We start from the raw sequence: 24,556 nt of genomic DNA, 5'->3' as shown, positions 1-24,556 counted from the left end.
GTAAATCATTATCTTTGCTTATTTACTTTTGTTTCTCTGAAGCAGTTTGTTCACGTGTTACTGAATGTTTGTTGCCCAAGAGCTACATATACACTCCTGGAAATTGAAATAAGAACACCGTGAATTCATTGTCCCAGGAAGGGGAAACTTTATTGACACATTCCTGGGGTCAGATACATCACATGATCACACTGACAGAACCACAGGCACATAGACACAGGCAACAGAGCATGCACAATGTCGGCACTAGTACAGTGTATATCCACCTTTCGCAGCAATGCAGGCTGCTATTCTCCCATGGAGACGATCGTAGAGATGCTGGATGTAGTCCTGTGGAACGGCTTGCCATGCTATTTCCACCTGGCGCCTCAGTTGGACCAGCGTTTGTGCTGGACGTGCAGACCGCGTGAGACGATGCTTCATCCAGTCCCAAACATGCTCAATGGGGGACAGATCCGGAGATCTTGCTGGCCAGGGTAGTTGACTTACACCTTCTAGAGCACGTTGGGTGGCATGGGATACATGCGGACGTGCATTGTCCTGTTGGAACAGCAAGTTCCCTTGCCGGTCTAGGAATGGTAGAACGATGGGTTCGATGACGGTTTGGATGTACCGTGCATTATTCAGTGTCCCCTCGACGATCACCAGTGGTGTACGGCCAGTGTAGGAGATCGCTCCCCACACCATGATGCTGGGTGTTGGCCCTGTGTGCCTCGGTCATATGCAGTCCTGATTGTGGCGCTCACCTGCACAGCGCCAAACACGCATACGACCATCATTGGCACCAAGGCAGAAGCGACTCTCATCGCTGAAGATGACACGTCTCCATTCGTCCCTCCATTCACGCCTGTCGCGACACCACTGGAGGCGGGCTGCACGATGTTGGGGCGTGAGCGGAAGACGGCCTAACGGTGTGCGGGACCGTAGCCCAGCTTCATGGAGACGGTTGCGAATGGTCCTCGCCGATACCCCAGGAGCAACAGTGTCCCTAATTTGCTGGGAAGTGGCGGTGCGGTCCCCTACGGCACTGCGTAGGATCCTACGGTCTTGGCGTGCATCCGTGCGTCGCTGCGGTCCGGTCCCAAGTCGACGGGCACGTGCACCTTCCGCCGACCACTGGCGACAACATCGATGTACTGTGGAGACCTCACGCCCCACGTGTTGAGCAATTCGGCGGTACGTCCACCCGGCCTCCCGCATGCCCACTATACGCTCTCGCTCAAAGTCCGTCAACTGCACATACGGTTCACGTCCACGCTGTCGCGGCATGCTACCAGTGTTAAAGACTGCGATGGAGCTCCGTATGCCACGGCAAACTGGCTGACACTGACGGCGGCGGTGCACAAATGCTGCGCAGCTAGCGCCATTCGACGGCCAACACCGCGGTTCCTGGTGTGTCCGCTGTGCCGTGCGTGTGATCATTGCTTGTACAGCCCTCTCGCAGTGTCCGGAGCAAGTATGGTGGGTCTGACACACCGGTGTCAATGTGTTCTTTTTTCCATTTCCAGGAGTGTATTTGTGGAAGTACATATCCTTTAGTGTGCAATAAATACAAACTATACCACACATCAAGAAATTCAATTAAAGGAAATTCCATGTTATCCAGTTCACAAACTAAGCAAGCCACACTGTTGAAAGTAACCTATGTATCAGTTCTTCAGGGAAGAAACTCCACCATGGCACGCTTCCCGGTGATTCAAAATTTTTATGTTAACAGTGACGCTGTTTGTAGTGGATTTATTGTTGGTGATGCGGGCATCTTATCTTCTTTGATAAAGGAAGTGGTGAAATGTAAACAATTTGATTGTGCAGGCTGTCTGGAAATAACTGAACAACAAAGTAGCAGGAAGGGTTTAGCATCAAAATTAGTTGTTCTGTGTAGATCTTGCAATAAATTTACCTCAAAAATGACTTCGAACATTGCGCATTATTCATATGATGTGAATTTGAAGTTAGTGTATTCAATGCGTGCAGTAGGAAAAGAAAAATAGGCTGCTTAAATGTTTTGTGGTTCAATGGACCTTCCTCATCCTCCCAGTAGGTACAGCAAGTTCATAAAAATACTTTTAGGTGCCTTGACAGTTTTTTCTAAAGCATTTATGAAATGTGCAGTAGAAGAAACTGTAAATATTAGTGGAACCAGGAAGATTGCTGTTGCACTTGATGGGCTATGGCAACTTCGAGAATATCGTTCTTTGAATGGTGTTGTAAGTGCTACTTCTCTGGAGGATGAAAGAGTTGTTGATGTTGCGTGCTTATTTATTTAAGGACTGCCACACCTGCCATGGTAACACTGAAGGACATATTGAAAATCAGTGTTCTAAGAATTATGATGGTTACAGTGGAGGTATGGAGTGTGATAGAGCTCTACAAATAGTTCATAGGTCAGTGCCCATTTATAACGTTAGATATACGAAGTACCTAGGCGATGGGGACTCTAAAGCTTTCAATAAAATTAATGAGTTCAATGTTTATGGTGATACCTTGGTAACAAAACTGGAGTGTTGTGGACATGTGCAAAAGAGGGTGGGTGCTAGATTGAGGAAGCTATGAAGAGAAATGAAAGGAAAGTTGCTATCTGATGGAAAATCTATGTCTGGCCGAGGCAGATTGACAGAAACTGAAATAGACCAGAGTTATTATGGACTGGCCATTAGATGAACTGCACCTCTGAATGGAGTTACAGCAATGAGAAAAGCTTTATGGGCCACAGATGACCACCCTGTTCACAGACTTTGCCCTAAAGGAGCAGATATTTGGTGTGGTTACCCAAAAGCAAAAGAAAGTGGTCAAATATACCATCATAAGCATTCTCTTACTGAGCCTGTTATGAATGAAATAAAACCAATTTTTAGAGACCTGAGTAACCCTGTTTTGCTTAGTAAATGTCTTCATGGGGGCACTCAGAATACAAATGAAAGTTTCAACCATTCCATATGGGAAAGACTACCCAAGGATGTTTTTGTAGGACTAAATACTTTAAAAGTTGGTGTGCTAGATGCAGTGATATGTTTCAATGATGGAGTGATAGGAAAGTTTGGAAGTCCTGAGAAATTTAGGCATAAAATGTGGCTCTAATACAGAAGATCAATTGCTTGCGTATGACAGACAACGGGTCCATGAAGCTGAAAGATTCGCTTGTCAAGTTACCAAAAAAGCAAGAAGTGCTAAAAGGAAAGCCAAGAGGAAGCTTGAAAATGAAGAAATGCTGCAGGATGAAGACTATGCTTCAGAAATGTTCTGAGGCAAAGTTTAATTGAACTCATATCTTCATTCACAATTTCCCGCTAGTTGTATTTTTCAGAATTCAGGCACAAATATTTCCCAGAGTTTATAAAGCATTGATCTAATTTTTTATCTTAACTTGCAATAGTCCTTACTTACGCAGTAGACCTAAGCTTTATTGCAGAATCAATTAAATTGTAGAAAAAATAACATTTTTACTAATTTTATAAAAATTAAAATGTAAGATGTGATATTTTTTTATCCTTGTAATATACATAATAGGTGGTCTAGTACCTCAGCCATCATGTCACGCATATCTGGTAAAAATTTGGTCTCCTTAAAATGTATAATATTGGATTAAATGGTACCGCCATTTGAGGAAGCATTTTGGGAAAAAAAAGCATCAATTTCTTTGTAATTTACTTAATAACCCTAAGCAGTTTCTAAAATATTCAAAATACTTGTAATTTGTTTAGAAAGTGTGCTGCATTACCTGATATCAACAAATAATCTGTGAAACATATACATTATAAATGTTGCCTGAAAGAAATAGGTGTTGATTTTTACATAATATTGAGCCTGAAAAGTACCCTGTATCCTTAACAGAGGACATTGATGTTCTTGAAAATATAGTACAACTCAAGTCTATTATCATTGCATTGGCCTTTCCTTCTGTCCTAACATGAACCTAGATTCTGTACTGTAGAAAGTACTCAAGCTAGAGGTCTTTGAAGGAGTCAGTGAAAGCATATGATCATTGAGGAATCTTTTTGTTTTATAGCTTTCTGCTTGGAATCGAAAAAGTTGTGTCCAATGTGAAGTAATTACTGCTATGTTTCCAGTATGATTACAGATACATACACAAGTATTTGTGTCACCATGTCCCTCTTTGTAGAATGTCATATTGGTAACCATGAATGCCAGGTATGATTAAAAAGTAACAAAAGTTTTTTAACATTGAGGGCTTTTTATACATTTGATTTTCAAAAGTTTTTTTGTCTTGTTGGTGCACATGTTCCTGATGTATGTTTGCATTTTCAGCTGTTTCGAATAATTGGTTTATTGTTGATACTTGCAAAGATTATACATTTTTTGAGTACTTGGCAAATTTTTACTTTCAAAAAATAATTGAGTAATGGAATAAAGTGCAGCACCACATTCGAAAAGTTGACTGTGGCCTTTGGTGAATCTACTATCAGTAAGAAAGGAGTTTATGAGTAATATAAATATTTCAAAGAGGGTCGAGAAGACATTGAATACAATGACCACCTGGGACACCCAAGCACATCTATTAGTGACAACAGTGTGGAAGAAGTAAAGAAAATTGTTCTGAAAATTTGCCTAACCACCACCAGAGAGGTTGCTGTTGATGTTAACATATCCTTTATCTTATGCCAAGCAATTTTTTTGGATTTTTGGGAATGAAACATTCGGCAGCAAAGTTTGTTCTCAAATTGTTGAATTTTTGTCCAAAAAGGTTGTTGCATAGACATCACTCAGGAATTTCCGAGTGAAGTCGACAGTGATCTAGAACTTCTAAAGAAGGTTAGAATAGGTGATGAAATGTGGGAATATGGGTATGATGTCAAAACCAGGGCCAAGTCGTCCCAGTGGAAACTGCCTGAAAAGCCAAGACCAAAAAAAATTCAACAAGCTCGATCACATGTGAAGGTTCTACTCTACAATTGGATAGTGCATCATGAGTTCCAGCCATATGGTCGTACAGTCAATAAGGAATACTACCCAAAAGTTACGCACCATTTGTATTAAGAAATCCAAAGAAAACGACCAGAATTGTGGCAAAACCACTTGTGGAAATTGCATAATGATAATGCTGCAGTCACACCTCAGTGCTTGTTCGTGATTTTTTTGTGGCAAAAAAAAAAAAAAAAAAAAAAAAAATCCCCTCTGTTATGCTGCTTCGGCCACCATATTAGCCAGACATGGCCCCCTGTGACTTCTTTCTATTCCCGAGGCTGAAGAGAACCATGGAAGGACACTGTTTTGCCACCATTGATGAGATAAAAACAGAATTGCTGAAGGAGCTGAACACCATAGTAAAAAGAGCTGCAGAAGTGCTTTCAAGATTGGAAAAAGTGCTGGCACAAGTGTATTATATCTGAGGGGGGATTACTTTGAAGAGACACAGTTGAAGTTGATGAATACATAAAGTGTCTTCAAGAACTACAAAAATTCTCTTTACTTTTTGATCGCAACTGGTATATAGAGCTCCCCAAAGATTCAATTGTATTCTTTTGTGTTTCATTGATAATTACTTGGCATGTATAGGAATTTCGTTTCTACCATGGTTGAGTTGGGAAAGGAAAGGTGGAGCAATGTTTAATAATTTTGATTTCAGTGGGACGTAAGAGGTGGTATAGATGGTTAGGAGAAGGGCATGGAACTCAATTTGAAAATGAAATATGAAATGCTTAGAAGATTACTGTTCCTCATTTTTTGATTAAGGTTGTTACTGTTTCAACTTTTTCATGAATTGTAAGGCTTAATAATTATGATGATGATCAGGGTGCATATAGGCCTGCATACTACTTATGGTACTGTACAGTTATACTACATAGATTCTTAGATTTTTCTTGCTTTGTAACCGTCAAGTTAAATTTTTGACACAATCTTGATTTAATTTTTTTAAGGACTGCCTTGGAAATCACCTTCAAAGATGCAACTCTTTCAAAGCATTGTGATGACTGGCACATTCTTCAGAACCACTAATTGCATGCTGATGTTTCAACATCAGAGGGACATTGCAGGAGTGGAAGGTAAGTGCTCAACTTTTAGTCACGTTAACATTCATTCCAGATAACATGATTCCAGTAGATATACCACAAAAGCCTTTATTACACTGAAGAGCCAAAGAAACTGGTACACCTGCCTAATATCGTGTAGTGCTCCCGCGAGCACACAGAAGTGCCGCAACATGACATGACATGGATTGACTAATGTCCGAAGTAGTGCAGGAGGGAACTGTCACCATGAATCCTGCAGGGCTGTCCACAAATCCATAAGAGTACAAGAGAGTGGAGATCTCTTCTGAACAGCACATTGCAATGCATCCCAGATATGCTCAATAATGTTCATGTTTAGGGACTTTGGTGGCCGGCAGTAGTGTATAAACTCTGTAGCAATCCTGGACATGTGGGGTGTTATATTGTCCTGCTGGAATTGCTCAAGTCCATCAGAATGCACAGTGGATGTGTATGGATGCAGGTGATCAGACAGGATGCTTACGTACGTGTCACCTGTCAGAGGCGTATCCAGACATATCGGGGCCCCCATATCACTCCAACTGCACATGCTGCACATCATTACAGAGCCTCCAAAAGTTTGAACAGTCCCCTGCTGACATGCAGGGTCCATGGATTCATGAGGTTGTCTCCATATCTGTACACGTCCATCTGCTCGATACAATTTGAAACGAGACTCCTGTGACCAGGCAACATGTTCCAATCATGAACAGTAAAATGTCGGTGTTGACAGGCCCAGGCGAGGCGTAATGCTTTGTGTCATGCTGTCATCAAAGGTACACGAGTGGATCTTCAGCTCCAAATGTTTCGTTGAATGGTTCACATGCTGACACTTGTTGATGGCCTAGCATTAAAATCTGCACCAGTTTGCGGAAGGGTTGCACTTCTGTCACATTAAATGATTCTCTTCAATCGTCGTTGGTCCCTTTGTTGCAAGATCTTTTTCCGGCCGCAGTGATGTCAGAGATTTGATGTTTTACCTGACTCCTGATGTTTGCCGTACACTCGTGAAATAGTCGTATGGGAACATCCCGTCCTCATAGCTACCTCAGAGACGATGTGTCTCATCACTTGTGCGCCAGCTATAACACCATGTTCAAACTCACTTAAACTTGATAATCTACCATTGTAGCAGCAGTAACCGATCTTACAACTGTGCCAGTCCCTTGTTGTCGTATATAGGTGTTGCTGACCACAGTGCTGTATTCTGTTTGTTTACATATCTCTGTATTTGAATACACATTCCTATACCAGTTTCTTTGGTGCTTCACACTGATCTGTGTAAGTTTGCTTGATGTGTGTGTCTTAACTGTTGATATTGCTTTTTTTTTTTGTAACTGTTGTATTGTGTGTGCATATACAAAAGTACATGTAGTAAACAAATATACAAAATTAGTATTTTATCTATCTTCAGCAACTGTAGTCATCTATAATGAAATAATAAGTAACCAGTTACATAAAAAAATTCTTTACCAGTTTTGGGCACTTAGTGCCCTTCTTCAGAAGGCCTATCACATAATTTGAGAGTTTAAATAATAATGTGCGTACAGCAAAATGCCATAGTATTGTAGTGCACAGTGTCTGAATAAAACTAGCATAAATTATATTAAGTATACAAGATCTGTACTTAAATTCTCACATCTTCAAAATGGTCACAATAATGTCACCAGTTTCCAGATAAAATTATAGTTTACATTGAGAAGAATGGTTGAAAATGAAACTACTGGGAAGATTGTGGTAAATATGAATTTTTAAAAATATAAGATAGGCAAGTTTCCCAGCAAATTAGTGAGAAGATTACTGTTTTTTTTTTTTTTTTTATATATTCCCTGCAGTGCAGATGCACATGGTAAAACTTTTCATCAAGAGTACTACTGGTCTTAACACTTGTTGAAAATAAATTGTCCAGCAAAATATGAAAGTACATATGCTCAGATACAGTAATGAATCTCAGTGCCTTGAGATATTTATTTATTTTTATTGGGGAGGGGGGAGGAGAGATATTGAGTACTGTTAGTGACTTATAGTGCATTTAAAAGTAGTCGCGACTTTCGACAGTTCAGTATGGAGCGAGTGAAGGGAAGCATAGTTGCCAGCATGTGCTGAACGCTTCAGCAGGCGCCCGATAATGCCAGGCCTGCTCGGCGCGTAACCTGTCAGCTGCGCAAGCTGGCCGATTGCAGTCTTTCTCTAACAATTTTAAAGCAACTATACTGTAATAAACTGAGTCTCACACATCTTATAGCTTCATTCATCAGTTTCATCATGAATTACCTATCATTTCTTTAATGGTCAGAGTTGTTACAATATTTCGGTATTAGCTAAACCACTGCGAGAAATTCTTAAAGTTTGCAGTGAAAAATAAGGGTCGCTATGGAATTGCATTTTGTGTATGTTAGACCATACATTGCTGCATATGAAATTTAGATTGTTGTTTAAACCTCGAAGGATATTGCTGTCTATCATCAGTGTCGAGAAATGGAATGTATGTAAAGGGCTCTGTCACGAACGCACTCACCAGTGAAAAAGCCAGGATGAAATATTCATGAATCCCTCGTATCTTGTCTGAGATATCGAAACAAGATTTAGGCAAATGGTAGCACGCAAAGAGAAGGGTATTTTGCCATATGATTAATATGTGAAACTTCTATACCTACTGAAATATTCAGTCAACTACATATTTTTAAAATGAAATAATGTAATTTTTAAGGACAATCAGTAGACTGTGAAACGAGAATTGCTGTGGGTTTTGCAACAGTATAAGTGAAGAACCTGCACATTTATTTTTATACTGAGAGTGGGTTTTCTCATAACTGTTGGCAAGTCTTGGCCTCAGTTACTAGTTTAATAATACACTGTTTTAGGATTCTGCAACAATTTCAACTGCATTAGAATGTTAGTGAGTTGTAACCTGTAAACTCTGGTGTGTTTAGGCAAAAAAAAAGTCTGATTTAAATGAGCGTGTTGTGGAGGAAGCCTGTTTAAACTACACTCTTTAGCAATAGCCATTTTGATGACTTGATAATGTGGAGTTTTTAGTTTGTACAGTAATAAAAGTTCCATTAACTTCGCCTTACACAAGCTAGGTTCAACTTTATCCAACCGAACATTTCTTGTATCCTGAGAAAAATAACTGCTTTCCTCCGCTGCATTGCTGGACCTTTGTCCATCACAACCGAGTGATATTGCACATTGTCCATTACCATCGTTGAATTCAGAGGAATATTTTGCAATGGAACATTATCTTCACAGCCAGTGAACGTATTCTTGGATGCCCACTTATATTGCGAGTCTCATGTTCAGACATGATGCACTGTTATTATTAATGCAGTGTCAAAACGAATACCTGACGACTGTAGAACACTTCAATGCCAGAAAATATCACTTCACAATGTGAGCTAATGAATGTAGATGCCTTTAATGAGTGACACCACGTGGTACTGTTTATTTGTGGTTTGGCAACAGGGGCGCTTTACCAACCGAACTGCTGGCGGTGTGGTAGGGAATGCCGCCTCACCATTGGTGTTAACTGAGCAACAGCGTCATGTCACCTTCGGTGAGCCAAATGTCAAAAGTAGCAACTAATTTTAAATGCACTATGATTTCATTTAACCATCACAAGTTTTTCTTGGTATATCTCTCGTCAGCTGCTGGATTACTTACATCAGCAAATGTTTTAATCTAGTAACATCTAAAACCTTTTGACATATTGGAACATCAATTGAGGCGTGATGTGTGATATTGTGGGCCACGGTTAATATTTGTCACAGCAAAAGGAAATTGCCCATTGGTCATGAGAACAGTGAACTTGCTCACAAATGAGCTTTGACAAAACTGAGGAATTTGAATTGTGCATCATTGGAACATCCTCACTGTTCAGTAGTTGAAGCCCCCATTGACTTCTGCTGGTTTCCACCCTGAAAGAAATGTGTTGTTGGAAACCATTTTGAATCCAGTGGAGAGGATGTTGCAGTCATACATCGGTATTTTGCAGACCTTTCAGAATACACCTGTGGGAATGGAATCCCCTCACTGGCAAAATATTGGTCAAAATGTGTTGAAAAATAATTGAATTTTTCACCTAAAACGATCTTTCACTTCTAGGTCGAGAACTTTTTTCGTGTCCTCACAAAGGTACAAGTATTGAGGGATTTCTGTGTTTCTTTACTGTAAACTGTGACAAGCTGAGTACAGCAGAGACTGAGCATCTTGCAGAAATTACATAACTTAATGTTAGCGAGGGAATGTGTAGGAAGTGGGACATTATTCTGGGCCAGTTGGCCTCCACCTCGTGTCTTGTAAAATTCTTAGCATCTTATAGACGGTTGCATTGCTGCTTTTAACGGGTGGCTTGTGGACTTAGGCTAATAGCTGACATTGTGGACAGGCTAATAGCTGACATTGTGGATTTAATGAAGTGCCATTTATTCTACTTTTGTATGATTTCTGTGTAGAATTGTCTCTAAAGCCATTTGTCTAGTACCTTAAAAGAATGATTGAGGATACGCAAACAATATGTTGATATGTTTATAGTATTATCAGAAATGATTGAATAATTTCTAACAGTTTATTTTACATTTTGAGAAAACTGCCATAACTTCGTTGACTATTTAGTTCTCCACAGTTATAAGTGTAGCTCATTCATGAGTGTGTTGTTGTTAGTTAAAGACTAGCAGTGTTAGTGGTGCAAGTTATACATTTTACCCAGTAATCTTCACTTTTCAACCCCCCCCCCCCCCCCCCCAAACAAAATCTACTGTAGGAAAGGACGTAATGTAGTAAAACATCTTAGTGGGCGAAACTTCCTGGCAGATTAAAACTGTGTGCCGGACTGAGACTTGAACTTGGGACCTTTGCCTTTCACGGAGAAGTACTCTACTTGCCCACAAAAGGCAGAGGTCCCGAGTTCGAATATCAGTCCTGCACACAGTTTTAATCTGCCAGGAAGTTTTACATCTGCACACACTCCGCTGCAGAGTGAAAATATGATTCAGGAAACCTTAGCGGGTGTTTATGATTTTAATGGCCAATCAGTCATTCTCAGGATGTTGGATTTATTTGAAGTTGTGCTTTATGGCTATAATGTAATGTGAATACTGGGATGGTTTCTTAAAAAAAAAAAGTACCTTTTTTATGTGTAGTCGTCCTCATATAGTGATCTCTCATAGGCAGGGTATTAAACTTTAACATCTCTTCCTTACCTCAGTTGTGATACTTTTTGCCTCCATTACTATTATTTACAAGTACCTTCTTGTCTTTAGTATCCCTGTCAGCAGATATCACGATGAAAGCAGACGAGCTGGCGTGAGTAGAGCAGCGAAGTGGTTAGGAACCCTGCCGTGAAGGGCTTATACATCACATAGTATGGGAAGATCCACTGGTTGATCTGTTTACTTGCAGGCAGCAGTAAACAGGTAGACCCATGCTCACACTGAGCTGAACTGCTACGGACCTCGTCTTGCACTTTGTGCTGTGTATTGTTGTGTGATTAGTCATGGCCGCCCGCACCAGCCACGTGCGGAGTTTATTTCTGTGCATGGGTCTCTGTGGGTTCAAATGCTCTGCTTCCCATAGATTGACGTGTATGGTGAGTTCATTTCCTCTCATGGGGTTCTGTTTCGTGGTTATTAATGAGCCACCATGATGGTAGGAACATTTGCACCTACAGAAAGAGCAGCAGTAGCAGCAACAGGATAAGATGCAGTCATCGGCAGGTAGCCAGGCACCCACTGCACAGTTTTCTTCTCCACTATTTGCCAGTTTCATTGAGCCTACAGAAAGGTGGGAACCTGCACTGGGTCTTGCTGCACTGGCAGGTGAAACCTATCGTTGATGTAGTTGATAAGGCTGCTTTTTTATTGTTGTCCAGCAGTGTGGGTTTATATGATGTTGTTGTCCAAAATATGAAGCCCTCTACTGTGTCAAGGAAACTCACTTTGATGAGCTTTGTCAACTGCTTACACAGTATTTCTGTCATGAAACCCATGTGGTGGCAACATGATTGCATTTTAACCAATGCCACAAGTGCCCAGAGTAGCAGTATCCAGCTTGGATCACCAATATGCAGAGCATCTTGTGCAAATGTCATTTCGAGTGTCCCAAATGTGCTACCTTTTATGTAGACTGTCTAATTCGGGATGTGTTTGTTAGCTCCTTATCCTGTGGTTCAGACTAGGACATTGATCTTGATTGTCCCTTCTTTAGTTGACATTGGCCAAACTGCAGCATCGTATGAGTTTATGGTGGTGGCTAAGGGTGTTCTTTTTGATAATTGGCATGTGGCTCAATTATGTGAGCATGGTAAACAGATTCCACTGCTCTGTGGGATACTCCTGGTGGCTTTACCTCACATAAAGTCATTGTGTGTTACCGTCATTGACAATGCCAGTGCAGTGGCATCGCGGCACTCCCCATCTTCACTGACAGCGATTCCCAGGTCCTTGGCATTGTTGACTTGAATGAGCCAGTGGTACTGTACCGATTGTCAGTTGTTGAATGTTCACTGAGACTGCCTGCACATGTAGGCCACTAGTGGGGTATGCCATTTGATAGGACATTTGGCAACTATTTGTGACACTCGGTGGTCTGCGAATCAGTCCTCGCACACTCCAGTGTTTTCCCTGGACTCTGTTGCTATCTCCACCATCCTGCATGTGTCATCCTAGCATATTTTGCTGAAGTTCATAGTAAACTCTGCATTCCCTTGCAGGGACAGTTCTCCACCTTCACACATTACAAGAATATGGAACAGCAACTTACATTATTAGTGGTCAGTATATCTTTGGGCTTAATAGTTTTTTTCAGTTTTTGGCTTCCAGGTCATTCATGAATTACATTTAGTGTCTCAGCCTGTTCCTTTCATAATTTGGTCGTGTGGCCTACTCGCTGTTTGAGAATACCGTGGCCTGGGCAGAAAATTTTGAGGTGCCTGTTTCTGTTAGGCTATCAGCTGTACCTAAATTTTGTTGCCCCACCCCATTCCCTTCACCATGTCAGTAAAGGTGGAGTTGCAGCATTGGCAGGATCAAGGCATCGTTTCTCCTATTTTGTCGAAACAGGGGGTGAGCCCTTTGCGGGCAGTTCAGTGCCGTGCACCTCTGTGGTGATTTTAAACTGGCAGTCATTGTGCTGTGTGTTGCAGATTCATATCCCATTCTGTGGCAAGCGGAGTTCTTGGTGAAGTCATTGGGGGCTAGTATTTTTCACACATTGACTTGCATGGTGCTTACCTACAGTTGCTGCTGGATGCAGTTTCTCTAAAGTTCATGATCCTCACCACTCCCTTTGTGCTTTACTGGTTCAGTTGCTTGCCTTTTGGAACCTTCGTTGCACTAGGAAATTACCAACAGAATTTTGAGCAGTTAATTCGGGACATATTCTGTTGTGTCGATTACCTTGATGACATCTAGGTTATAGGCCCTACTTTGGGGGAGCATTTACGAAACCTACAGTTAATTTTCCTCTGCCTCCTATAGAATGGTCTTTGTTGCTAGCTGAAAAAGTGTTGTTTTTCTCCCCAAAGTTGTATTTTTCGAGATGTGAGCTTAGTAAGGATGGTCTCGTTCTTACCGGTGAGCACATCAAAGCCGTTGTTAACCTGCTGCCACCATCCAAGAACCTAAAGGAGCTTCAGCCTTTTGTGGGTAAGATTTCATACTATGCTCAGTTCATTCCATGGGCCGAATGCATCTATCAGTCTCTTCACCAGCTTTGCCAGAAGGGCGTTAAGTTTGTCTGGTCTGCAAATTGTCAGTGGGCATTTCAGTCTCTCAAACAGTGTTTGTGGTTGGCTCCCTGTCTTGCTTCCTTCACACCAGGTAAACCTTTAACCCTGGCCTGTGACACATTCCAGTATGACATTGGTGCCATCCTGCCCCAACATAACCTGGACAGCACCAAACAGCCCATTGCCTACACATCAAAGACACTTTATGCTGTGCAGCATAATTATTCACAGGTGGAAAAGGAGGCACTAGCTATTATTTTCACAGTTCAAAAGTTTCACGCCTTCCTGTGTGGGATGTTGTTTCTCATTATCACTGACCATGAGCTGTTGATTTCCTTATTTGACCCTCATTCCAATGTGCTATATAGGACTGCCAACAAATTGCAGTGGTGGGCCATCTTTCTATGTAACTTTTATTATGATATTCATTACCACTCCATTAGTCACCATGCCTATACTGATCCACTATCGCTGGGGCCCGATTTGGTGTTAGATTGGCAAGAGCTTCTCCTGTTTGTGTTTGATGATTCCTTGTAGCAAATCCTGTTGGAATTTCCATTGATGGCATGCTAAGTCGCTACCACCGTGGCTGCTGACCCACTTTTCTAGAAAATCATTTAGGCTGTCTAGTTGGGTGACTGGAGCACGCATCTTCAGGTGTGGATCTAGCATAGCATACATTTTTTGTTCTATGTGCTTGGCTCAACATTGTCCAGGAGGCCACATGCTTGCCACAGAGGAGCAATGCTGTTGAGTTAGTCATCCCTCCGGCATTGTGTCATTGCACACTCCAGTTGCTGCAAGCGTCCCATTGGGGTATGACTTGTATGAAGGTGTTGTGTGATTTCATGTCTACTGGCTGACAGTTGATTGTGTCATTGAACATCTGGTGTGGGCTTGCATGGCCTGTGCACAGAACCAGGCTGCACCACAGTGCCTGTTCTCTGCTTGACCAGTCCCGGTTGGTCCTTGGGGGTGCAAGTCGATTTTGCTGGCCCATTTTTGGGTAGCAAGTGGTTGTTGGTCATCAGAGCATTGTCAAATTTCCTGTATATCCACGTCATCAACTGCCACTGTTAGTGCATTGTCAGTTATTGAGAGATCTCCTAGGATCCTTGTGTCCGATAATGGGAGGCAGTCTGTGTCACAGGAGTTTGAAGACTTTTCTGTCTGTAATGATATCCAGCATCTGATTACTGCTCCATTTCAGCCAGCTTCTAACCCTGAGATGGAACACCTCATGCCCACATTGAAGACCCAAGTGGGGAAGTCCTCATCTTCCTCTTCCCGTGATGATACATTGTTGAGTTTTTTGGCTACGTACCGGCTTATGTCAGTCAGTGGGTACAGTCCATTGGAACGTCTGCAGGGGCACCAGTCATGGGGTCTGCTGAATTTGTTGCGCCCTGAGTGGCATGCCATGGATGACTGTAGCCTGCCATGTTTTCTTACCGGGGCTGCTGTTTGTTAGAGTTCTTCAGCTGGCGGCGGGGATGTCATGGCGGGCCACAAATGTAGCAGTTTTTTGTGGTGGTTGTTGATGAGGAGCAGCTGAAACATCATGCAAGTCAGTTGTGCATATGTCCTGCTATGGAATCACCGCTGAGGCCTTCCACTCAGCTGAGCGGTTGGGTTGTCGTGTCATTGTTCCAGGGGTGGGCTCCCATTTGCAATGACATGACTCCTGTTGCCACCCAATACACATCTGCCTGTTGCTTGCAGCCTTGGGCCCCAGTAAGGATTGGGTTCCTGCCTGCTGAGGTGAAGACCATGGATTTTGACCCATCCATTTATTACACATTCTGGAAGAAACATTACTGTAGCAATTATTTTATGTCTGTGTATTGCATCTTAACATACAAAAATTGAAATCCTCTGCTCATTTCTGTCTGTCTGTTTTGGCTAATCTCAGGAACTACTGTAGGGATTTTGATACAATTTTATTAATAGATTGATTATCAAGGAAGGTGTGTGTATATAATTTATAAATCTTTTGTGCAATTTGACTGAACAGTGATTGATTAAGTCCCCAGTGGTGCAAAAACAATACTGTTACAACATAACGCTGATAGTTGTAAGGCCACTCAACAAGCACACCAGACATTGCAGGTTATTTACAAAATCTGCTGTATGCTGTAGCTTGCACCAGTGTGGTGCTGCTGTGGGGCAGCCTCGTTTCCCACATTGCTGCCACAATGTGGTTGGAGCCCACATAGTGCTGACATGTGACAGTAACAAGTGGGGTTTTGAGCGTGTTGTCAACATACCGTATTTACTCGAATCTAAGCCGCACTTTTTTCTGGTTTTTGTAATCCAAAAAACCGCCTGCGGCTTAGAATCGAGTGCAAAATAAGTGGAAGTTCTGAAAAATGTTGGTAGGTGCCGCCACAACTAACTTCTGCCGTCGAATGTATGTAGCGCTACACAGGAATGCTTTGCAGGCACAAAGATAAATACTGGCGCCAAAACCTCTGCGTCAGTAAATAAATTAAAAGGAAAGGTGGAAGACGAGTTTTTTACTCCGCCCCGAGTTTCGACCACTGCATTTTCATACTTTATCCAATGAAGTAAATACAAATTCCGTATTGTTCGTCTTCGAATGTAGCAGCATTTCAGTGTAGTACGAAAATCCGACTGGCAAGACGGTTTGGGATGTTTGTCAATATGGGCAACTCTACATTCTGAATTTTTTCCTACCTGTGAGAAGAGATGGTTGCTAATAGGAACTTTTATGAATTGTGAATCACATGTCGTATTCTCTTCACCATAAGAATAATACAAATATAAACATATATAAACATTTTGCCATGTATTCTTTCGTGTTTGCTGCTGTCTCATTTAAATCCTGTCTGCCTAATAAACTACGAAACTAGAATGACACGACAGCGAACGTAGAAGAATATACATATCATGTCATGTTTATATTCGTATTATTCTTATGCCTAACAGTGATACAGTCAGAAATGAAGCACGGCAATTGACTAGATTTTTGAATCTAAGATGACTCTAATTTCTGTGCAGAATGTAATGTACTAAAGAGGCGTCTGCAAAGATTTTCAAACGGAGAAAAATTTTCGCTAAACTCTCGTTCAGAACATCATCTATCATACGCAGTCTATTATTTGGTTCTTGTTGATCATTATCAAAGAAAGCAGCAGTGTCAGTAACAAAAAATAGCAGTCTCTTGCCATTGTTTCGCTAATGAGACGATTCCTCTCTCTCTCTCTCTCTCTTCTTCTTTTTTTTTTTTTTTTTTTTTTTTTTTTTTTTTTTTTTTTTTTTTTTTTTTTAATTGTAAGCAGCGGTAGCATGCACAAAAGTACGCCATGACATGAGCAGCGACAGGCTGTAAACACTCATTATCAGAATGTGACGAACAGTGCATGACACAGTACAGTAATGCATTTTCAGCTTAGAGTGACTTAAACACGTATAACAAAGAGAACGGCACTTATCAGATCAAAGAAAAATAAACAATCAATTCAAACCAGATGAAGCACGTGAAAAAGAAAGGGTACCCGCACAAATACAGACGGAGCGCCTGACGCATAGCAATGGCTACCTGGTAAAGCTTAACTGCTAAACTTACGACTTGAACCAAACTACTGTAATTGTATTGTCATTCATTCGACCTAAATTGTGTCTCGTATTACAATGGACCAACTTTGTTTTGATTTGGAGGTGAGGCCTAAAACTTCTCTCCCCTTGAATTTAGAGTCTCAAATTTCAGGTGCGGCTTAGATTTGGGAAATTTTTTTTCCTTGATTTCGAGTCTCATTTTGCAGGTGCGGCTTAGATTAGAGTGCGGCTTAGATTCGAGTAAATATGGTAGTGTGTACTTATATTTAAAGTTTTGCTCAGGTGCATCTCAGTTTTGAACATTTTTATTTTTATTTGTTTATTTTTTTAAATCGTGCTTTGACAATTCTAGATATAGGACTCAATATGTTTAATGCTAAAAGAATGTGGTTAACATACAGTAATGAAAGTGGTGAATGAAGAGAAATGTGTTTATCAAATATCACAGGGTGTAACTCTTCTCAGAGGAGAAGTGAAACCTCTGATGAGCAAAATGGGTGGCTTTCTGACAGCCATAGTAGCCAGAGATAACAAGGGTTGTAGATGGAATGTAGTGTTCATTTCCCTTTATACTATGATACAGATAATGCTCAGATAGAAAGACAAAGGCTGTTAAAGTTTGTATCTGCCACAGAAACATTTGACCAACTAAGGGTAGAATGTAAAACGTTAATACATGGTTGAATAAAGAATATTTTACAGTGAATTACTATTCAACATTCGATTATAAAAACGATCCAGCTGTTTCTATAAGTAATCAGCCTCATGTTTGTCAGTACTGTCCTGCTTTGAGATAGAAAGATGGGAGCAAAGGCATGTGCTGTTCCAGTGGTAAAGTTATACCAGATGAAATTATCGCACCACCAAAACCTTCTTACTACAAGTCACTCAAAATATAGAGACTTCAAATAGAATATTAATCATTTCAATAATGCATTTCAAATGACCTCACTCAAAAGTTAGCAACTGATTGAATGTGGATTCAGACCTGCATTTAAAGTGTGGGGTTAGGTTTACCACCTGGCAGGCAGCCTTCTTTCATATCATGCTGATGACTATAATTTGTATCTACCTCATTGCCAATCCTGAGACACAGGTAGCTACAAGAAGTAATAAAATTTGAAGAGAACTGCTTGGCAGCACGTTAGTGAGATCACTAGAAGACATTTTGCAGTCACACAATATATACATACAGTCTTTCAAGACTGCCATGGAAAGTGGTCGTCCTAATGTCCCAGACTACACTGTAGTCATTCACACCAACAGGGTGCCTGCTGGTGCACACTGTGGTTGTTATAATGCTCAATCTGTGAAGGAAGTAGCAGCTGTGATGGCTGGGAAACAATTGAACAAAAGGGATATCGTGCTGTGAAGTTGCAGTGACAATCTTCAAGAACTTTCAGAGTTAAATCTATCCTAAGGCAGCGTCCGATATGCCTTGATGTTGTGTTGAGGTGAGGATGGATATTTAATTGATCTTGCTCAAGTTGGTTGTGTTAGTAGTACCTCACCACAGAAAAAACTTTCCTGCACAAAGTATTATTGCTATAGTATAATAGAGTGGCAGAAAACTTTAATGTTGTGCTTAGATATGACATGTTACTTAATATATAGTTGACAAATGTGCTAAAACTATATTGGACTGTTTGTCGTTTATTCGATTCAGTCAAATGCAGTTGCACGCTAAAAACTATGTTGACTTGCAGGATGCTTTGCACTCAAATAAATATAACAATAATATTGCACAGTTGGTAATACTGTCATCAACTTTTACTGGAGGAGCGATGTATCTGCACGAAAATACACAAGGCATGCATGCGATGTATCTGCACGAAAATACACAAGGCATGCATGATAACATACATAAAAAATTGTGGAAAATCAGCCCTTTCCGTCAGGATGACGTGTAATTTGAACTGACCAGAGATTAAAGATAACACCCATCCGAATGCAACACCCCAACACAGGCATGACATCGTTAATCTAATATTTTGTTTAAAATAGCAAAACCCTCTGTTTCCCATAAATAAATCGCGTATATTTGGTCCTCCACGATGTCACATGTACGTCATTGAATGGTAAAAATGTCGATTGCTGCGCATAATCTGCTTCCATGGCAGACCAATAAAATCGGATCAGACCTAATTGACAGTGTAATCACAGCAGAGATACCAAATAAAGATGAATGCTCAGTACTTAATGACTCTGATAACACACATGGTTCATGGTCCATGTGGGGCTTTATATCCAAACTCACCATGCATGAATGAAGGAAACAGCTCAAAAGAATTTCAGAAAGTCTTTAATAGTCGTACATAAATTGGTGATGACGGATACCCAAAATACAGATGGTTAACTCCTAAGGGAGTTGGACTAGAAGCTACTGTCCAGAACTATGAGATAGACAGTAGAAGGATAGAACCATAGATGGGTAATACTCTACAGTGAACTGTTACTCAAAACATTTGCCACGCACATAAATGTGGAACTTCATCATTCTGTGAAATTGGTAAAATATTTCACAAATATATTAATAAAGACAATGATGGGGCTATACTTATAGTCCAGTCATCCACTGAAGTGGAGCAGTTCCAGTCAGGCTGCTACATTTGTAGTTGAAGAGGGTTTTATCCTTCAATGTACATGAACAGGTGCCATCTATTACCTGCCTTGCTGTTCATTTGAAAATGCCAGAGAGTGTACTTCACAGAAAACAATCTGAATGATGTGAATGATCCCCGTCACACTATGTTAAGTGCATTTTTCAAATTGTACATAGATGATGACTTTGCAAAAACTCTGACCTCTGATCAAATCCCAGGTTATTAAACATGGAATCAAGTTACTAAAAATTCCATCGACAGAAACGGATAACATTGGTTGATGGTCACATGAACATTAGAAAAAGTATGCTGTTCACAAGAGTACATTTTTAACCCCAACAACAGTGAAAGCTTTCACTCAATAATGTTACTCAACATTGTTAAAGGTCCTACTTCATTTGCATGTCTACACACTGTGCACTGTGTGACTTACGTTCCTTCCAAGGAATGTACAAAGCCATGGGTCTACTAGATGATGATTCTCACTAACAAAATAAGCTATCCAAAGCTGTGATATGCAGTACAGCAAAATCATTCACATTTATCTGTTATCACAGTATCCCGATGCTTCTTTGGCAAAATCACTGCAAAGTAATGGCAGCAGACATACTATACTATAAATGAAAAGAACTGTGATCAAGTGATACAGATTACAATCAAAATGTGTTTGATGAAGCTTTAGTTGAACTGAATAAAGAGGTTGAATCTCTTTTGGTGAAATTTGTAAAACATTTTGGACTTCCTTTACCAAAAATTCAAATATAAGTAAATCAATCAATATGAAATATTTATTTGAAATAAACTGTGATCATTCTGAGCTTCCACAGACCATTCAAGGCACTGGAAAGACATTTCTAATTAATCTAATACTTGTGAAAGGCAGATCTGGTGGAAAAATTATCCCCACTGTGGCATTGTATGGCATTGCTGCCACACTTTTAGAAGGCAGGCGACCTGCTAATTCCACATTCATGAAATTTCATGGTGGCTACATGTACAGAATCTATAATGTTTCTAAGCAAAGTAATACTGGTAAATTGGTGCAGGAGTGCACATTTATTGTTTCAATGTCCCATAAAATGTCTGTTGAACTGTTTGTTTCCTGGAGATTTTCATCATATATTACCAGTAATTGCAGAAGGGATGAGCAGACGGAGTCAAGGCATCTTTGAAAAGATCTTACCTATGGCGACAAATAACAAAAATTGGAACTTAAAACTAATATTATGTGAGCTCTCTCTTTCACCTAAGGTAATATATGAGGGTGTGCTGAAAAGCAGTGCCTCAGAGCTTATTATGTGAAAACTCCTAAAACTTTTTAAATTGCCAGAAATAATATACTTCAGTGGCTAATCCATAAAATTGGATTTGACCAAATTGACAGTGTAATCACCACAGAATAATGCACATTATTAACATTCTACATCTTTATTCTTCATGCTATATTTTATTTGTCAATATTGCCACCCTGGCGACAAACACATTTGTCCCAATGAGAGACCAGTTTGTGGATACTGTCACTGTAGAATGTTTGACTTTTTGACAGAGCCACAACCTCACTTCTGCTTGTACTATTTCATCTCTATCAAAGTGAAGTCCTCAAAGGTGTCCTTTAAGTTTTGGAAACAGGTGAATATCAGATGGGGTTAAGTCAGGACTGTATGGAGGATGATCGATGATGGTGAACGAAAGGTGTCGGATCTCTGCAGATGTCGCAGTGTTTGTGTGTGGTCTGGCACTGTCATGCTGAAGGAGAGGCTGTTCCATGTATGGATGAACTCTGTGTATTTGAAACTTGATTACAGCACACTGTTTCTCATGCACCGACATTGTTAGATTACACACCTCCATGTTACGCACTACAATTTGGATTCCTCTTGCAGCAGTGGCTGCAAATATGTAGACATGAAGAATAAAGATGTAGAATGTTAATAATGTTTGTTTTATTTAAAAAGCTTTTAAGAGTTACCACATACAAAATTCAAAGGCATCACTTCTCAGCATGCCCTCATTCATTTTGCGAGTAACATGCTGAAAATAGGAAATGGTGAAATAAATTTTAATAATGTCTTTTCTTTCTTTTTTGTTATCAAGTGTGTTGGAATTAACTGAAAAACTATACCCAGATACACATACCATGCCAACTGAGACACTCGATTGGTTTCAGTTAAGGTCTATACAGTTGTCTATGAATGAACAAGGCAGTAAAGTAAATGACTTGATTCTGTTCAAGTATGATGTCCCATCACAAATTTATTACTCTTTTGGCACAGTCCTAGAGAGGAAGCAGTACATTACCATACTGAATTTTGAAATTCATTGATGCTGCATGGAACTCCACCACATAAATTAATGCTGAAAGTAGGTGCAATGGAACAAGATTCTGAATAACCAATCTCAAAATATTTTTGATCCAGTGCACAATATTAACTGGTGGTGGAACTGAAACAACTGTTTTGATGCCGTGAATACCAATGATAACCTACAGACTAACCTTTCTGGTAACTCATGAGATTCACCTTTGGTATCACAATTAACAATGCACAGGGCTAGACACTGAACATTGCTGGAATTGACTTAAACATGCAGTGTTTTACATATCCAGTTGTATGTGGCCCTGTCGCTTGTACCTCAAAACATAGTAATTTTTCACCTAATCCTGAAGAGGTTATCAATGTAGTACACACAGAAATATTTAAATACATGGAAAATATCTGCTGGACCAAAGTTAACGCATAAACAGTAAGCTTTGTAGGGCTTCATCTGGAGGCTAAATGCAACAATTTTTCAACTTTCTTTACAAACATGACTACTATAATTAGGAGATAATATTCTGTTCAGAGGCCTGCAGTGGGCATATGTGGCCTGCCTGGGACAATAGCCATGACTAGCAGGTGAACCTCAACTAATGCTGCTGAGTTAGCTGTAGAGCGGCACCGAGGTCTGCCAGACTGTGCAGTGCCCTGCTGCAGCCAGAGTCCACTCGAAGGCTGTTTGTCTTGGCTGCTTGTCTAATCCAGGTGCCCGCTAGGTGGACGCAAACCAAACTCTCTGTGGTCCATTTGCAAGCATCTTTGTACTTTGCTCTATATTTACCGATACAGTATTTAACCTTTGGTCTTATACTAAATTAACTGATGGCTGTAACATCAGTTGCAAGATGATTCCTTGAAGCTTCTCTGTTGCATATAGTTGGTAAATCAACATATTGTTACATACATCGGAAAAAATAGTTAGTTTTATTGAAAGTCATCCTACAAATTATCAAATTTTTGCAATACTGTATTATGAAATGACAAGTATTTACAAGTTTTATTTGACACTCATGGGAATTAGGCGGTCATATTGTAGCAAAACTGTTCTCATATTGAAACATCCTGGCAGATTAAAACTGTGTGCTGGACTGAGACTCGAACTCGGGATCTTTGTCTTTTGCGGGCAAGAGCTCTGCCAACTGAGCTACCCAAGCACGACTCACGCCCCATCCTCACAGCTTTACTTCTGCCAGTACCTCGTCTCCTACCTCCCAAACTTTACAGAAGCTCTCCTGCGAACCTTGCAGAACTAGCACTCCTGAAAAAAGGATATTGTGGAGACATGTCTTAGCCGCAGCCTGGGGGATGTTTCCAGAATGAGATTTTCACTCTGCAGCGGAGTGTGCACTGATATGGAACTTCCTGGCAGATTAAAACTGTGTGCTGGACCAAGACTTGAACTCGGGACCTTTGCATTTCGCAGGCAAGTGCTCTACCAACTGAGCTACTCAAGCACGACTCATGCCCCGTCCTCACAGCTCAGTTGGTAGAACACTTGCCCACGAAAGGCAAAGGTCCCAAATTCGAGTCTCGGTCCGACACACAGTTTTAATCTGCCAGGAAGTTTCATATCAGCGCACACTCCACTGCAGAGTGAAAATCTCATTCTGGAAACATCCCCCAGGCTGTGGCTAAGCCATGTCTCCACAATATCCTTTCTTTCAGGAGTGCTAGTTCTGCAAGGTTCGCAGGAGAGCTTCTGTAAAGTTTGGAAGGTAGGAGACGAGGTACTGGCAGAAGTAAAGCTGTGAGGACGGGACGTGAGTCATGCTTGGGTAGCTCAGTTGGTAGAGCACTTGCCCGCAAAAGGCAAAGGTCCGGCACACACTTTTAATCTGCCAGGAAGTTTCATATCAGTGCACACTCCACTGCACAGTGAAAATCTCATTCTGTTCTCATATTGTATTAAGTGTATCTTTTTATCTTCAGCTACAACTTTTCCAAGGCAAAGTCTGGCTTCATTCTGTGGCTTATTTAGCAGACTTTTCTGAAAAATCAACAACTTAAATTTATTACTTCAGAGAACAAACACAAACCTATTTATTGTGCAAGGCTACATTGAATTGTTAATTAAAAAACCTTACAATCCGGAAAATTGTTTAAATTCCAGCCAAACTGTGTGCTTTGGCACGCGTTATGATTTCACAGTAGAAATTCACTTTTCCTTAGACAAATATATCAAGAACATAATTAAAGGTCATTTAAAGAGGCTTGGGAAAACTTTGAAACACTATTTACCTGCTGTGTCTAGTATTAACTATTGGATTCCCAATCTACTGGAAGCAAGAATAATTTTGAAATCCGCATTAAGCATGAATTAAAATGAGCAGCTTCTGGAAATTTGCA

The 24,556-nt window shown here is 40.6% G+C and overlaps 1 protein-coding gene across 3 annotated transcripts in view; it reads left to right on the top strand.

Annotated features, from left to right (window-relative positions):
• Positions 1-24,556, top strand: part of LOC126183328 (uncharacterized) — a 191,109-nt gene that overhangs the window by 45,602 nt on the left and 120,951 nt on the right. For all 3 annotated transcript variants that reach the window (XM_049925192.1, XM_049925191.1, XM_049925193.1), the window contains exon 2: positions 5,877-6,002. The gene's annotated coding sequence lies outside the window, so the exon portion shown is untranslated. The remainder of the gene's footprint in view (positions 1-5,876; positions 6,003-24,556) is intronic.

This window comes from Schistocerca cancellata, chromosome 4, assembly GCF_023864275.1.
Source record: "Schistocerca cancellata isolate TAMUIC-IGC-003103 chromosome 4, iqSchCanc2.1, whole genome shotgun sequence".
Taxonomy (NCBI): Eukaryota; Metazoa; Arthropoda; class Insecta; order Orthoptera; family Acrididae; genus Schistocerca; species Schistocerca cancellata.
This window is presented reverse-complemented; position numbering and strand designations above follow the sequence as displayed.